Source organism: Oryzias latipes, chromosome 2, assembly GCF_053564925.1.
Source record: "Oryzias latipes strain Hd-rR chromosome 2, Olatipes_Hd-rR_3.1".
Classification (NCBI taxonomy): Eukaryota; Metazoa; Chordata; class Actinopteri; order Beloniformes; family Adrianichthyidae; genus Oryzias; species Oryzias latipes.
In genome coordinates, this window is record NC_136238.1 from 34,113,443 (window position 1) to 34,131,828 (window position 18,386).

Consider the following 18,386-nt stretch of genomic DNA (forward strand, 5'->3'; position numbering starts at 1 on the left):
TCAGCATTTGGATCCTCAAAGTTCAGGAAGAAACCGGAATCCAAACTGCTTCCAGTTTCCATGTTTGGGATCTTCTGGACCTGTTGAAGGACACAGATTCTTTCCACACCATGAAGCTGTTCTTCTGAACCCAAACGGCCCACAGTTCTATGCTGATGATGCTCTTCTTCACCAACAGCCTCTCAGATCACAGATGCTGCAGTTTGCTTGGTTTGCTGGAAAGCAGCAGCGCTGCCACGCCCACCTGAAAGAGCCTCAGAGCTTCTCCAGCTGATGTCTTCAACACTGGGACTCCATCCCTTCTTCCATTCATCTTTCTGTCCGTTTGCTTTGAGGCCCAGATCCTCACCTGCTGCTGGCTTTGGTTCAGCAGCTGCTGACTGGAACGCTGAAGCTCAGAGCGTCCGGCGCTTTGATCTTTTGCACATTCAAGTGTGGAACAGATGCAGAGAAAAGCTCCAAAGTTCTCAGAGGAGCATTGATTCAGCAGATCTTTACTTTCTGGAGACGACTTCAATGGAAGAATGAAAACCACATGGATTCAAGCTGAAACTCTGTCAGAGTCAATAAAGTTTTTTCAAAGATGAAGTTCTTGAAGGACAGAGCTCTCCTTCACTGTCAACACACACAGATGATCAGAACAGTTCCACATGTGTCTGCATGTTCTGGGAAGTTCTCCGGTTCCTGGGTTCCTCTGATCACGGGTCCAGCAGCGTGTTTCAGGAACACGGATGATCCAGAACATGGGATCAGACTGAAGTCAGCAGCTTTCAGCTCCTTTTGGGCTTCAAGCCCAGAGAGAAGACAGAAATGTGAGGAAGGCAGAGAACATGAAGGGTTCCTGACAGGAAAGAGAAGTTGGAGCCAGAAAGACTAGAACCGGATCAGGACCAACTCTGGACAGTCCTTTTAGTGGTGGAGCACAGACAGAAGCAGCATCATGTTTGTCACAGAGACGTGAGCTTTGAGGAGCCACTCTGCAGCTTGACCCTCTCAGATGTCAGCAGCTGTTTGTGTCCTCAGATCCAGTCAGACACCAACATGTTCCTCAGAGAACAGCATGTCAGCACACACTGCACACGCTTGGATCCATGCAGACGTGTTGGAAGCCAGAGCTTCAGGCCGGCCTTCAGTGGATCTGTCCGTTCATGCTGAATGGGAGCAGAAGAACGTCTGTTTCAGCTCTGCTGCTTCAGCTCCACTCAAACTGCTGGGAACTCCAAACTCTCTCAGAGGAGAAAATCAGCAGAAAGCTTTCTGCAGCTGCTCTCACAGTGGATCTTCCTCTGTCTTCTTCAGCAGCAGATGATGAAGAGTCACTTTCTTCAGGTTCCTCTCAGTCCTGACCTTCATTCCTGATGGACCAAAGCAGACTGACAGCAGCTCTTTAGCTCCACAAAGAAAACTCTGCAGTTTCCCAAAAACCTTCTGAAGCAGAAAAACCAGGAGACTTCCTGTCTGTCTGTCTGTCAGTGTTGGAGTCTTCCTCCATCTTCAAATGATGAAGGTTTCTGCTTTGGAACATTCCAGAAAGCCTTTTGAAAGCCTCCTGATGATGCTGGAGGACAGGGAGGAGCGCAGGAGGATGCAGGAGCTCCCAGAGGAGGAGAGGCAGGAGGAGCAGAGGGAGCGGCTGCTGGAGCAGAAGCAGCTGCAGACGCACTTTTGGCTCTGGGCTTCAAACTTTGATCAGGAGGAAGAGGAGGAGCTAAAGAGGAGCAGGGATGCTGGGAGTGGGACTGGAATTCAGACTGAATCCAACATTTAGGGACAAAAATGGCGTCTTCCAGAAATAAATCAGAATCAGAGTCTTTATTATCATTGTAGATGGTGATACAATGAAATTGCAGCAGCCTTGAAGTGATGAAGTTAAATAAAATAAAATAGAAATAGAATAACTGTATTTACATCTCTAACAAAAAAGGAACAATATGTACAGAAACTGTTAAATATTAAATATGTATGGACAAAATATAATGGAATGAGTCGAGTTGCTGTGAGCGCAGCATAGTAGATATTGTGTTATTGCACAGAAGTCAAGATATTGCACACATGTGTAGTCAGAGATTTAACATTTGTAAAAAGTCAGAGTGGGTGTGGTTGGTGGAAGTGTGTGTATTCCGTATGGTGATTTCCTTTGGAAAAAAGCTGTTCCTTAGTCTGTTTGTCCTGGTTCTGATGGACCTGTACCTCCTTCCAGAGGGCAGCAGTTCAAACAGAGAGAAAGCAGGATGGGTGGAGTCAGTGATGATGTCAGTCACTCTGCTGAGGCAGCATGACTGGTAGATGTCCTTCAGTGAGGGGAGGGGGCAGCCGATGATCCTCTTCTGTCTTTACCACTCTCTGGAGGCTCTGCCGTTCTGCTTCAGTGCAGTGGGAGAACCACACTGTAATGCAGGAGGACAGGATGCTCTCAATGGTTGAGCGGTAGAAGGTTACCAGCAGCTCCTGGTTCACATTGTTCTTCCTGAGTCTTCTCAGGAAACTGTTCCTCTTCAGTTTGTGGAGGTTCTGGTTCCTCCTTTTCTTCTTTATTCTGTGGAGGTTCTGGTTCCTCTTGTTCCTCTTTCATCTGTGGAGGTTCTGGTTCCTTCTGTTCCACTCTGAAGTTAATTTGCTGGTTGCAGAGATCTTCCTCTTCAGTCATCCAATGCTGGGGGAGAACTGCAGGAACACAAACACAACAAGGAGCCTTTTATACGTTTACAGCACTTTTGGATAGAGCTGTGACGCGGTGATAAAGCAGCAGGGGGCACAGTGTCACGGTTAACCGCAGCCCCCCCCCCCCCCCAAAAAAAAACCAACAACAAACAAAACAAAACAAAATCACCTGGTGGCCGCATTGCAAATGAATACAATTACAACGCAGTATTCTTTATTAACAAATAACAGTAACTACTAACTGTCTACATAATGAACTAACTATATAGGTGTTGTAGAATGACTATGTGTGTGTGTGACCGTGCACTGTGTGTGTATGAAGAAGGAGTGCACACACGTGTGTTGATTCTCGTGCAGCGGAGCGCGCTACTTTGCTCATCCTGCTGGTTCCTGGGGCCTGTTTCAGAAAGGAGGTTCAACCAACTCTGAGGTTGAACTTGAACTCTGAGTTGGTCAATCGGGAGATTAACAACTCTGAGTTTTCTGTTTCAGAGAAGCTGATCTGAGTTAGGTCAATCAACTCTGAGTGGACTGATTCAGAGGTGAGCGTGCGCACCGCGACTATAAGAAGCCATTATCAATGGAGCACAGATATCACGAGTCACCATGGCAACCGTGAAAAAAAAGAGGTCTGCGTATTTTTCGCCAGCTGAACTTGACGTGCTGCTGCAGAGTTACAGTGAATATGAGCACATATTCCGGAAGAAAAGCAACACCGCTGCATCTGCAAAACAGAGACAGTTAGCGTGGGAAAACATAGCTGCTCAAGTTAATGCCTAAGTTTGCATTTAAATCATTGTTATAAAATATTGGCTGTAATAACTTTTTAAATAGCGTAAGGTGTGAAATAAAAAATGGCGATATTTAGGTGTACTTTTGAAGTGTTATTCCTGGTGTAAATGCATGAAATGCTGCATAGTGTACAGAACCAATCTGGGGGAAAATGCATTTAACGTTGATAATGTTTAGAGGACTTTTTGTTAACCTTACCCACTTGCAAACGTTGGTCAGTTTAATATTAATACATTCAATTGTGTTTTTTTTTTTTAAGTGAACTTTTGTCTACCCTTTGATCAAGTGGTATAGGTTTATATGGGATTAAGAAAGTAAGCAGTACTAGCAAATTGTGTTTCCAAAAAGTAATTGTTACATTAATCTAATCCAATGTCCCTGATTTCATTTTCATGTAGATGCAATCCTGCAGGAATTAAAAGAACATAGCAGCAGCTAAAAATGAAGTATAAAAACATAATTCAATCAGGTCAAATTTGAGCATGTCATGGATGTAGGCTTTGTTGACAATATTTGACATATGAAATATCTACATAGCAATACATATCTAATGTTGTTTTCATTGTATATATGTAATTGACTGCAACGAAAAACGGTAACGTTCAAACAAAAACGTATGGGGAAATGACAAAAAATCGAGTCTAGTTCTCAAAATCCTCGCACGACGTAAATGTAATTCTCTATGAATTAATGCAGCCTCCTCGTCTATTGGGTCCTCCAAAAAAGGACTTGAAATGTTCTTTTTTTGTTTTGTTTTGTTTATTTGTTTGCTTACGATATGTCTTTATTCATGACTGTATTTTAGAAATACAATAAACGAATGTGATCAGGTTTAGTTAGTCTCTGATGTGTTTTGTAGTCGAATCTGAACATTGGAATGAGACACAGTGTGATGATGTCACAGCAGCTAAAAGTTTCTTTTTTTTCTATTTCTATTCAAAACAGAGTTTATAGTTCTCTTCGATGTTATGTCTGCAGACATTAGATTCAGGTCCATATCCTTCTTCAGCTGATATCAGCTGCGGTGAAAGTTGAGGTCAAGTTGTCTGCAGGTCAGAACTCTGCTGTTATTCAGGTTACGTAAAGTGATGAATCCACGTGTCATATTTCTTGAAATTATTTGGCTCTTTGGTTTATTACTTCATGTTTCAGACGACCGTGATCAAACACTTTTCAAAGTCTTTCATAGTGTTCACAAACACAACCTTTGACCGGTCCTCTGGACCGAGCGGTTTGACATAAATCCTGCAGCCTTTAACCCAAGTGTTCTCAATCTGCTTACGCTTCCTGAGAAGCCGTGCATGTTTTGAGATTTCAGCATTCCTTCTGGTCAGATGGTCGTTCAGATAAGCAGCCGAATCTTTCAGTTGTTTCCTTTGGGTCATCAGAGCTAGCTTGTGTTTGTGATTCACAAACCTGATGAGGATCGCTGGTTTATCCGTCTCCTTTCTCCTGGGGAGCAGGTGGCAGGTCTCCATGGTATTGAGATCCAGGGAAATCCCTTTAGATGTGAGAAATGAATATATTTGCTGTTCCAAAGACACTGCACCGATCTCCGTATTGGCACTGCTAGCTACGCTAGCGCTAGCATTAGCAGTGCTAGCGCGAGGCTTGATTGGTACTCCAGTGAGAATGACATTATTCATCCTTACTTGCTGTTCCACATCGTCCAGTCTTTTCTCCAGAATCTCGACCTGGTTTTCTCGCTGCTCGTTTTGAGCCGGAAATCTTCGGAACTCTTCCATCATATCCCAGAGTGGCGTTAGCTTAGCCGACACTTGTTCCATGAAACTTTTCAGCGTTTCTTGAATAATGTCAAGAGTCTTTTTGAGGTCTTCGTATTCCTGGGGTTTCTTCGGGGGCATGGTCAGCTCTCTTTTTTGAAAATCAACCTTTTAATTAATTTAAAGATAGTTGTATTCGCAGAGAGGCACGCCACGCGTCCTGCCGTGTAACCCGGAACCGGAAATGCAAAAAAAAAAAAAAAAATTAAGGAGGTTACGTGAATTTATTATCTTTTGTTCAAAGGAAAATATGATTTATTTATTGACACTGTTTTGACAGGCCAGGTCGCAAAACTGGTTGTCTTGACAGACCAATTTATTAGGGGCTCAACCCAGAGCTCCAGACTGCGACCAAATGGTCGCATTTTGCGACCAAAACTTGAGAGTGTGTGACTGAATTTTACATCCAGTCGCACATGTGCTACCAGTACATTTGCCTCCCCCTCCCTCTGTATTTTTTTATACATTAAACGTGGAAGGGGCACGTCAATGATCAATGAAATAATCAATGAGACGCGAGCGCACACGGACACAAACACATACTCGCACAGATACTCGTGAAACGCGAGCACACACTCGCGTTTCATTGAGTAATGCCTGTCTGTGAGGCGGCTAATGCGTGTGAGAAGAATAGGGAAAGCCACTGTAAATGGCTAAATGGGTGGAGGGGGAGGGGCCTAGAGATAATCAAGAACTTAGAAATGTTACCCGTGTAAATCATTTAACATTTAATTTAAATGAAATATTGACACTTTTAATGAGAATTTTAATTTTATTTATTTCCAATTTTAAAGAATTAATGACACATTTATTTAATTATTTAATGGCGTCTATATGTATTGTTTCAATGAGTTTTATTGGGGAAGACTGTGAGGATGGAGGACTGTATTGCTGATTCGGGTTAGGAGTTTAACCGTAAACAAGATGGGGTGTCGGTCAGGACACAGGGAGGAGGAAAAAGGAGAGGTGACTCCACTTGTCAGACGTTCTGCATTTATTCCTTTGCTGAATATTCCAATTCAGTCTGTAAACAACAAAAATCCTCTCATCACTAAATAAATAACACAAATAGCCCTGCTGTAAATAAATAAATTACATAAAACAAGGAAAACTGACTCAGTATGTCATTATAAAATAAACTCCAAATAGGCAAAATGATAGGTAAATTAGCAACCTCCAGAATAGGCAAATATAATCAGATCTGCTTTAAACCTCATAGAAACAGTTACAACAGTGACACCTAGCGGCTGAGAAAAATAACTGCACGAATAAAACGAGTGAAGCATATAAAACAAAGGATTCAAACACTTACGTTTTCTCAGTTACTTAATATTGAAAATACAGCAACTGGAATGAACTGTGGTGTTAGACAGGGTTTTTTGGCAACTAAAGTCTCTCTCTGCTGCTGGCCCAGAGCACATGGAAACAGGAACTAGCTCAACAAAAACCAGAAAACAACAGAAGAAGAAAAGGAACTTGGCATCACTTCCTGTGATGTCATCAACAATGGGCTGAGCCTTCACAACAAGTCTCTTCTGGTCCTCCAGACTCCTAAGACATTTTCTCCAATGATCACAGAGTTTATTGATGCTTGAAAAAAAAACAAAAATCCTGGAAACGTATAAAAGGCTCCTTGTTGTGTTTGTGTCCTTGCAGTTCTCCCCCAGCATTGGATGACTGAAGAGGAAGATCTCTGCAACCAGCAGAGGAATTTCAGAGTGGAACAGGAGGAACCAGAACCTCCACAGATTAAAGAGGAACTGCAGAGCTTTAATGTAACTGATAGTCAGGATGAAGAAGGGAACCAACGCGAAGAATCAACATCAACTACAGATGAAGAGACAGAATCATCATCAACTACAGATGAAGAGACAGACCCACAGAACAGAGACCAGAGGAAAAGAAGAGACAGAAGTCATGTCCAAAGTGTGGACAGCTCTAACATGTCAGCAGGTCAGTGTGACTCTGATCTTCATCTCCACACTATCGGTATGTTCACTTCAACAACGGTTCTATCTTGAGCTTCAAGCTCTCCAAACATGCAGTCCATCAACAGCGTGTCCTGGAAGAGTCTCTTCTGTCTCTACCTGTTGAAAAGAAAGAAGACATTGTTGGTCAGTGCAGCCCACAACATTCTTCAAATCATATGATCTTAGTTAGTCCCTCCAGCTAACGACAAACAGGAAACCTTAACAGATCAAAGAGAAAATTGTTAGCAGATAAAAAAGTACAATCTGTTTTGTCGTCTGTGGTTCTAAGTTTTTAGTTCAGTTCTTTTCAGCAGATTTCTCTGTCAAACCCAAAATCCCATCTAAACCTCTTTGATGTCTCCATGTCTCCAATTCCAGACATTCAGACAGATTCTATTTCCAAAACTGCATTTCATGCTAAAACACAAACTCCTGCTCATGGATCTGCAGACAGAAAAGATTCAAACCTGAACACATCAGTGAAAAACTGCCTTGTTCAAAAATGTAATAACTGACACACCAAAGAACCATTTGATCCAGTTTCTTCTAGATCAAAACCCAACAAGAACCACAAAGTTCCACTTCATTGTTTAGTGAAACACTTTTATTTCTGTTTTTCTGTCAATCATATATAGAAGGTTGCTTTTAATTATTTATAAAAAATGAATTATGACAGTGTAATTAGAGCTATCGTGTCATTACTCATTAAACAATCATTGTCTGTTATTAAGTAATCTAATGAATCTATTTTTAATCAATCTAACCTAATAATTGCTGTGAAAAGCCTGATTTTGAGGTATTTCATTGAAATCTGTGACATTGTGGTGCAGAAAAAGATGAAGTTACAACTAAAGTGGCTTTTTGAAATTGTCTTATCAAACAGACTTCCATCCTCTATGGTTTCACCAACAAGGATAATTTTTCTCTATTAAATTAAATAAATTAAAAACATTTTTTCTCAAATCTCCAACAATTAAAAAAAAAACACAAGACCAAACATCAAGTCTAGAGTTCTGTAATTTAACACATAAAACCAGTAGGAACACATTTTCTGAACAATCCAAAGAAATGTTGACCACCAACTTCTTAACACCACGAAACATTTCAGGAGTCCACAACCTGGGACACACCATCCACAGTTATCATGCAGAGGGAAAGACAGTAAAACGCAGGACATGACAACAATAAGTACTGGATCTGTCGTCTGTTTTTATTTCTTAGACATGATAAAAAAAATCATCTCTGCTCACAGTGAGCTTTTTTTCTCCTGTGGGGTCGTAAGGGGTCCATTCACACATCGATGTAACTGACCCCGCCCACCTATATAAATACTGCCAGGAACAGGTGATTTAAATTAAAAAAACAAAAAAAAAACATTTTCCTCTGTGAAATGATAATGATGATCCGGTGTTGTGAAACTGTTGGCGGTGAGATGACAGGCGTGGTGATATGAGCGCATGTCTGAGGATGAAACGTGAGCGGTAAAAGCACAAAGTGGATCCGGGTTTATGACTGCACAGCTGTTTGTTTCTGGGGTCAAAGCGGCTGACATTTATGAAGTTACAAGTTCAGTTTGTTGAATAAAAACCGACCAAGATCAGATTAAACCCAGACTTTCTGTCTCTTCTGACAAATGTCCAAATTAAATGTGAACAATAAATGAATATCATCTCTTCATTTACTGGAGATGAAAATTAATAATGATGCTGTTCAATTAAAGAAAATGTTTATAATTAGTAGAATTAAGGAAAAAGTAAAAACAATTAATTTTACATGCAATAAAAGCACCAAGACAGACACATTACCGTATATTCCGGACTATAAAGCGCACCCGATTACAAGCCGCACCCGCCCATTTTCACGTGTTTAACTACTTTTAAACATACATAAGCCGCGTCGTAGTATAAGCAGCATGTATTAAGTAATATGGTAAACCTGACAAATCACGTCCTGACTCCCAGCATAGGTAAGGTTCAATACCACACTGTGGGAGGAGTCAACTTTGCCTCAGGCTCATGCATGTGAATACGACCACATCTGACAAAAAGCATGGACCTCTATTCTGTTAACAACTTCCTCGGTTATGGTTTATTTTTTTTATTTTTATTTTTTTTTAGTTTTTTTTACTTATTGACAATCTAGGTATCACACATAAAATTACAAACAGTAACCATATAATCAACAATACATCCCTCAGTTATGATGAGGAAATTTACATCCACGCTCCCCCATTTCCCATGAGTCTTAGGGGCTAAAGGCGGGGCCAATGCCCGGCTCGTCACACTGTTGTACGTGTTTAAAAATGAGCAAGTAGCAGCAGTGCATGCAGGGGTGAAAAGGAACAGCTCTCCTTCCGTTTGTGTCGCGGCAGCATTATGGTACTAACAGGGCTGGTTAAAAAAAAAAAAAAAGTAAAATAAAGCAGCGGCGACTGAAAAGCGCGCGCCTCAGCGCGATACCAGCGCCTCAGCGCGGCGCGTGCGTCAGAAGTTCCGCGGACGCCTCTGAGCTCCGCGCTCGCCCCACGCGCTCCCCTTCCTATCTTCTCCGACACCTCTGGCCAGGGCGGCTACAGGGAGGAGGAAATCGTGTATGTGCAGAGCAATCGGACTTAATACTGTACGTTTTGTGGATGAGGGGTGGATGTGTTGTTACGTGTGGGAGCCTTCAGACTGTCATCGGCCCCGCAGCTCTATGTGAACGAGCAGCAGCCAGGAGAACATGTCTCCAGCTCACACGGAGGCTGTGAGCTTTTCAATGCAAAATTCCGGTCAGTCCTCAGAAACCGTTAAAACGACCACGTGGATTTGTGTTTCCAGTCGTGTCCCGACAAAATAATGGCTGATGTTATTCCCACATGCGCTGTTCTCTCCGTCACGCAGCTGACCGGCTTTTCCAATCCCGTTGGTGATGGTGGATTTTTTTCATGCTGCTTTTAACTTGAAAGCTGCATCATATTGTAGCGGCGAACACGTGCACGCTGGGTCTAATGGCACCAAAGGATTCTGGGATGCGGCCGGGCATGCGTGTTTCGTTTTTTGAACCATGACTGAAGTGCCTAAGACCTGAAGTCACATCCATGCTGTTTGGCTGCTTAGTTTGTTGAAAAATAATTGACATGTGCTTGGTGTTAGATAAAGAAGTCAAACCGGTCACTGAGTCCGAAAGTCCGTACATGGCGGCCACCAACTAAATCCATAAATTAGCCGCGTCACTGAATAAGCCGCAGGGCTGTAAGCGCAGGAAAAAAGTAGTGGCTTATGGGAATTACGGTAAGTTACTCGGGGCCCTGTCACATTATGGAACCAAAGATAAATAAAACAAAATAACTTGTTTTTTTTTTTCATGTTCATTAGTTAAGTTCTTAGAAATGTTGATGGTATTTTGTTCTGACGTATCCAATCCTATGGCTGTAGGTCTGACATACCACAAATGCAGTACTTTTGGTTTCTAACAAATTTTTGCAATACTCTTTCAACTTTGATCTATTTTCCTTGTGCAAAATTGTTGTTTTTTGAGTTAATGCCTAAATATGTGTCAAATAGCTATTTGACCTGCTGTTAATTAAGTTAAAAGCATTTCAGATGTATTGGAAATGTTTTTATATATTTTTTGTATTATTATTATTATTGTTGTTATTATCAGTATTATTATCATTATCGTTATTATTATTTAATAATAGTTGATGATGTCACAGTTGTTCAGGAGAACATTTAGAATTGACACTTCCTGTCATAAACACTGCAGATTCCTGGTATTTATGTCGACATTCCATATTCCACATTTTGCCATTTTCTGTAACTCCAAAATTCGGAATTCCAGTGTGCAAATGTACCAGACTGATTGAGACTCATCCACACAGACTCACTGCTGTGATTGAAGCTAAAGGTGCATCTACTAAATACTGACTTGAAAGAGTAAAATAATTATGCAAACAATTATATTTTATATTTTTGTAGGCCTGAATAATATACTGCAAATGTATCGTTATCGCAATATCAAACTGTGCAATATGCATATCACAAAAGACAGCAACAATTGCAATAAATGGTTACCTTAAATGTGCTAAACAATCTTATGACAGCTTGAAGTATTTAATGAGTCAAATAAATCAATTTCTGCATTTGACCAATCAGATGGACATCTTTTGATGTGATCTTTAGATGTTCATCTCTTATGTAGACTAGAGTCATTTGGAGTAGAATTTTTAAACTGTTGCAATGAAATGGGAATGTTTTTGGTTGTTTTCATTTGTTCAGATACCACAAGTTATATTGTTATCGCCATATTTATCACCAATATCGTATTTGAAAGTTTTCTCATATCATGCAGCCCTACAAGGGTCCGAATACTTTTGCAGGGTACTGTATGTGTACAAACAAGTAAACAAGAACACAAAGGGAACATTATTAGAACATTCTACCACACTATATGGTCATGTGTCTTAGCTAAATTCAAGTGTTTCCACACATCAGACTGGAATGATGGACTGATCAGTTTTTGCTGCATCATGTGTGTGTTGTCTGCTGTGATGTACTTGGGCATTTTTACGTTACAATAAAATACACCTACCATGACCCAATCCTAATTGTATTTTCCATTATCAGTTTATCTTATTTTGAAAATGATTTTGTATAGTATAGGTAGATTCAATTCGTTATTTGCCTCAGACAGGTTTTTCAGGTTGGTTTGTAGGAAAATAAATCCATTCATCAATTAATTGATTAGTCGTTATACTCTTAATGCTACAGCATCATAATAACAATTATCCTTTCCCATGAAAATATATTTTGTTCCCACAAAATATTGCGGTTGAGATGGAAACGGTAGAAAGAGTGGCATCCCTGGCCTTAAACCCCCTTCTCCTATAAGCAGCGGTAAACGAGCGGCGTCTTGACGCTAAAAGCCTGTGGTTCTCAAGGAAAACATGAACATTTAAACATACATCGCATGCAGCTTTTCCCCAACGTGTTGTTCACAAAGATGTTTACTTTTATAAAATACATATCCCTGGTTATTTATTTTGAAAAGCAGTTTAAGTCTTAAATAACTACTACTAACTACTTGATTTTATTTTTCGGGGAGAATTTTTATTTTTGTTTACACCACATTTGCACTAAATGGTGTCATTTATTTTTAACAAATACACTATATTTTTGTTCACAGAATTAATATCTGATTCACATCCCTTTTTTCTAATTAAGCAATGACTATGGTTTTGTTTTTCAAAAGTTAATAACAATGTGCCTGGCAGCTACTTGATTTATTCATTTTTTATCCTGTTTACAGCAATTTTGTTTTAAATAATGGCTGCTGTTCATGTTCGCTGTCGTTTAAAAAGAATTTTACATATATTTCCAAATGAAAATTGTCATTGTTTGTCAAAAACAGAGTATTACTGATTTCAGAAATGTTACACAGAAGTCTGTTATTCATTACACCAAATAGGACACAAGTTGTTTATTATCATGGTGTTTAAAAATTAAATGGGGAAATATTTTCCAAAAAACAGTTTTTCAAGTTTTTCTTTCTTACAGTATGATAATTCGTGAGTTGTTAGAGACAAGATATATCGATTATCACAATATCGGCATATCGTGATAGTATCGTTATCGTGAGCAATGTATCGCAAATCGTATCGTATCGTAAGGTACCCAGTGATTCCCAGCCCTACCTGCAAACCCGGCTAGCTGGATGGCACGGTCCACAAAGACAAAGACCCAGCACTCACTTGCAGTCTTGGACGATGTGCGTAGCAGGCGGATATAGTCTAGTTTATTGTCCAGAGATCGTACGTTGGCCAGCGTGATTGTTGGGATATCTGGTCGGTGAGGACTAGCCACTAGCTTAGCACGGATGCCTTGAAGCTTCCCCCTCTTTTGCTTCCTCATGCACCGCCTGTGGCGCCTCCACTCCGTCCGGAGCAGACCGCAGTCACGTAGTTCAACTGGTACAGTCCTCAAAAAAATGGTCCGAAACAGGGGATCCGCCGATTGGGAGCAGAACCTCGCGGGTGTATGAGTATATTCGGTTAAAAACAATTCAATCTGTTGAAACCCAAAAAGAAAAAAGCCCAAAAACACACCGAATAGGGAAGAGAGGAGCTGTCTGGCTTTTTTATGATTTCCTTTCAACAGTGTTGTCCTCCTAGGTCGTCTCCCATAAAGTCCACTCTGGCTCAAACATCGACGAATGGTGCGATCTGACACTGATGTACCTTGATCTAGGAGTTCAGCTTTAATGTTTTTGGAGGTTATTCTGGGCTCTTTGGATACAGTTCCAACTATCCGTCTCCTCAATTTGTCATCAATTTTCCTCATCCAGCCACGTCCAGGGAGGTTGGCTACTGTCCTGTGGGTCTTAAACTTCTGAAAAATATGTGCCACTGTCGTCACAGGAACTTCAAGCTGCTTAGAGATGGTTTTATAGCCTTTACCTTTACGGGTTTTGTCTATAATTTTGTTTCTAATGTCCTGGGACAATTCTCTCCATGGCTTTCTGTTGTCCATGTTAAGTGTGGTACACACCTTTTCACCAAACAGCAACGTGACTATTTGTCTCCCTTTAAATAGGCAGACTGACTGATTTTGGGTTTGAAAACAGCTGTGATGTCAATTAAAGGACATACCTGAGTTCATCATGACCCCTGGGCAATTATTTCTCTGTCTTTTATGGAGGTACCATCATTTGTGTCCAGCCCTATTTCATTAGTTTGTTTTTTAAATAATTCTGTTCTACAACTCAAAAGTAATGGCTGATTTTGATTATTTAATTTTCAATAAATTTTAATTTATTGTTACTTTTGATGTTTCAAGTCATTTCAGTGAGCATTGTGGACTTTACTTCTTTAACTGAGGGGTACCAACAATTTTGTCCACCACTGTAAATGTAGATATTTATTCATTTCAGAGAGATCATTGATTTTTACAGATGCATGTACTTTGTTGCCGGTCCAACTTACAACTTACAACTGCTCTCGACAGTCATGGCAGTTTTGATCAGTTTCCGCCAGCTCTTCTGAGAGCTCTCTCTACTGAAACAGCCCTTCTCAGAGTCACTAATGACAACCTGATGGAGAGTGATGCAAGAAAATGCTCTGTGCTACTGTTACTGGACTTGACCACAGCCTTTGACACTGTTGACCATTACGTCCTTTTGGACAGGCAAAAAAATTGGGTTGGGCTATCTGGTTCTGCTTTAAACTGGTTCTCCTCTTATCTTACTGGCAGATCTGTTGTTTTTTCCAAATTTAAGTCCTCTTCTTCATCCCTCACTTTTGGTGTGCCACTAGGCTCGGTTTTGGGACCTTTATTGTTAATTTTATGCTCCCTTTGCAGAATTTTCATAAACTGTGTCAGTCAGTTTATTGACTGACACAGCTCTCCTCATAGGAGGGAGGTGCAGGTTTTTTTTCCAGCAAATTATTGTGCTGCTGTGCTAAAGAAAACAGAAGAAACTTAGTAAAAAATATTGCAGATATTCTGACTGAGACTATTTACATTTTTATTGGTCTTTATAACACACAAAGTCATCAAAACACATAAAGACTCTCTTCTTGTGTTTCTGCAGGCCTCCCCCAGCATTAGATGACTGAAGAGGAAGGTCTCTGCAACCAGCAAAGGAACTTAAGCGTGGAACAGGAAGAACAAGAACATTCAGATTATAAAGAGAAACAGGGTTACCCAGAACCTCCACAGATTAAAGAGGAGCAGGAGGAATCAGAACCTCCACAAATTGAAGAGCAACAGGGCGTACCAGAACCATCACAGATTAAAGAGGAGCCAGATGAGCTCTGCATCAGTCAGGATGAAGATCAGCTTGATCTGAAGCAGGAGACTGATACCTTGATGGAGATTCCTGCTTATGAGGAAGATGAGAACAGTGAAGCAGATCTAAACAATCAGCAGAGCTTTAATGTAACTGATAGTCAGGCTGAAGAAGGAAACCAACATGAAGAATCAACATCAACTACAGATGAAGAGGCAGAATCATCATCAACTACAGATGAAGAGACAGACCCACAGAACAGAGATCAGAGGAAGAAAAGAGACAGAAGTCATGTCCAAAGTGTGGACAGCTCTCACATGTCAGAAAGTCTGTGTGACTCTGATGTTAGAAAAAATCCCAAGAAAACAAATCTGGGTAAGAAAAAGTCTGGTAAAAACTCAACAATAATTATTAACCTGTCTGACTACATGGAAACTGGGTCTGATGAAAAATATTATATCTGTAAAGAATGTGGTCAAAGCTTTTGTAACATATCTCTGTTCAGAATTCACGCAAGAATCCATGGAAAAGATAAGCGATTTTCTTGTAAAGACTGTGAGAAAAGATTTAGTCACAGATCTCATCTCAAAATACACATTAGAACTCACACAGGAGAAAAGCCTTTTTCTTGTAAAGAATGTAAAAAAGGTTTTAATCAAATATCTCATCTCAAACCACACATGAGAACTCACACAGGAGAGAGGCCTTTTTCTTGTAAAGAATGTGATAAAAGTTTTAGTCGTATATTTGATCTCAAAACACACATGAGAACTCACACAGGAGAGAAGCCTTTTTCTTGTAAAGAATGTAAAAAAAGTTTTAGTCAAATGTCTAATTTCAAAAGACACATGAGAACTCACAAGGCTTTCTCTTTAAAAACAATGTAATAAAGGCTTTAGTGTAAACTCTAAATTCTAAACTCTTCTGATGTCGACCTCTAAACCTCTGCACTGCAGTCAAAGACTTTATTTCACAAGAGGGAAAAAGTTCTGTTTCTCAGAAAATGTTAATATTTTAAAATTTGTTTTTTATTTTTTTAAATTCCTAGGGACAAACCCCAATGTTCTAATGAACTCCATAACCTGAGCTTTCATTTCATGTACACAGAGCCACAGGCTGATGGCCTCCATACCATATTGATGAAGTAACTTCATTAGAGGGAGGCACACGTTAGTATTAACTGTGTAGAAATTAAGTTTTCTAAATACTTGATCGTTTTAATATGATATTCTTACTTTCTAGGACACTTTTTTTAGGTTTTCGTCTTCTCTACATCAAAAGCAAAAAAGGAATGGATTAATAAATATCAATCTTTGTGTAATGATACTAGACAGAGTTTTACTGCTGACAAAATATGTACAATTTTTTCACAAAATGAATGTTTTAGATATACCTGCAAATAGAAATGAGTTGTTTGTTTTTGAGTCATTAGAGCTTATTCTTGAATGTCCTCATTATGGTTGAAATGTTTTTTTATACATCTTTAATTCTAACACGTTTAATGTAGGGCTGTGACGATGACCGCATCACCGCGGTGATGAAGTCATCACCGCACTTTTTTTACGCACTTTTTTTTTTACTTTTTGCATATGGTGCGTGTTTGGAACTATAATAAACACATTAAACGCATTCATCTTTGCTGATAATTTCCTTTTTCCGCTAGTCCTGTGTTCAGACTTTCCTTCTTTCTTTCAGACTGTTGTCTCCTTTTCTCCCACCGCGTTCTTAAGTGCGCGACACGGCCGCCCACCGGAGGATTTTGTGTTGGGGGGGGGGGGGGGGGGTATATTACTGTTGTCCTTCACTCCGTAACACCAAACATGAACGCGCGCTGTTAGATTTCCTTGAATATCACTACATATTTTGTTTGGGAACTATTTTTTGCAGCGTTACGTTACGTGTCTGTATAAACAAAGGTGGAGCCTCCTGCCCCGCGTTCTTCATGGGTGTCAGGCTTCACGGCTACCGGAAAAGTGACAGTGTCTGCAGTCTGCTTATTACTGGACAATACATAATATTATGAGAAAATGTCTGTACCAGAGAGCACAGGTGAAACTTGCGTGCAGCTCCAGAGCGGTCCGCTGCAGAAGAATCAACCCCCCCCCCCCAACACACGTGTGCACACCTTCCTACTATTCCTGCACAAGATGCTCCCCGCTCACACACACAGTCAATCTACAAAACCTATAGTTAGTTCACAAGTTAGATATGTAGTTGTTAGTTGTTACTGTTATTTGTTAATAAAGAATACTACCATGTAATTGTATTTATTTCCGATGCGGCCGCCGGGGGCAGAAGTCTGGTTCTGATCCATCAGACCTCACTAGCAACAGAACCAAAGCTTCACGTGTTGCAGCAACAGTTTCCATGTTTGGGAGGATCTTCTGAAGAACAGCTCAGTTCCAGATCACATCATGATGTTTGATGTTTTCTTCATTCCAGGAAATCATCTGTGTCTCCTTTGATCTGTGCTGAGTCAGCACTTTGACTTCTTTTCAACTTTAGATCCATCATTCAGAATCAAGGATGTACAGATATATATTATCTAGAACTGCTTTCTAGGATTCTGATGGACTTCATAAGGATGACTCCTCCCACTTTGGTTTGTGTCAAATGTAGAAAACACAAAGAACCAAAATCAATCCAGTTTGGATCAATTCTGTCTTTCAGATCTTTGGAAAAACTGAAGGAATCTCTGCATCCCAGATTTCTTCTTGGGTTTTGGTTTCTGCAGGTTTTCAATCTCCTCTTTGATCTGATTGAATGTGTCCATCAAGGTCTTTGAAAGCATCATTTTCTCCTCCTCCTCCTTTTTCTTGAGGGTCTCTGTGAGTGAGGAGATCTCCCCCAAAAGGGAGGACTGTTCTTGCTGCCGTTCACTGCTGCCGTTCTCCTTCCAGGTTCTTGTGGTTCTCCATCAGAGCTGGTCTCCATGGGACTGTTGCCTCCCTCTGTGGTGTCAGTCAGTCAGGAGGTGGGAGGGAGGGAGGGAGGGAGGGAGGAGTCTTTGTCCTTCTGGACATGTTCTTGGATTGGGAGCAGATCAGCTTGGAGTCCAGAGGACTCCTTCAGCTGTTGGGCTGAGAGTCTGGGAGCTTCAGCTGTCCTGCTTTTCTCTGCACTGACAGCAGCTTCCAGCTCTCTCTCCCTCGCCCTCGCCCTGTCTCTCTCTGTCTCTCTCTGTCTCTCTCTGTCTCTCTCTCTCTCTCTCTCTCTCTCTCTCTCTCTCTCTCTCTCTCCTTCTCTCTCTCTCTCTCTCTCTCTCTCTCTCTCTCTCTCTCTCTCTCTCTCTCTCTCTCTCTCTCTCTCTGCAGGAGTGTTGACTTGGTCTCAGCCACAGACTGCTGACATGTTAGCTGATGTTTCAGCTGAGTCAGCTCTTCTTTCCAAGCTGATGTTTCCTGCAGAGATT

General features: G+C 40.7%; 1 protein-coding gene across 1 annotated transcript in view; it reads right to left on the reverse strand.

The window, feature by feature from the left end:
• LOC144986688 (NLR family CARD domain-containing protein 3-like) overlaps positions 1 to 18,386 on the reverse strand; it is a 520,304-nt gene that overhangs the window by 383,674 nt on the left and 118,244 nt on the right. The window lies entirely within an intron of this gene.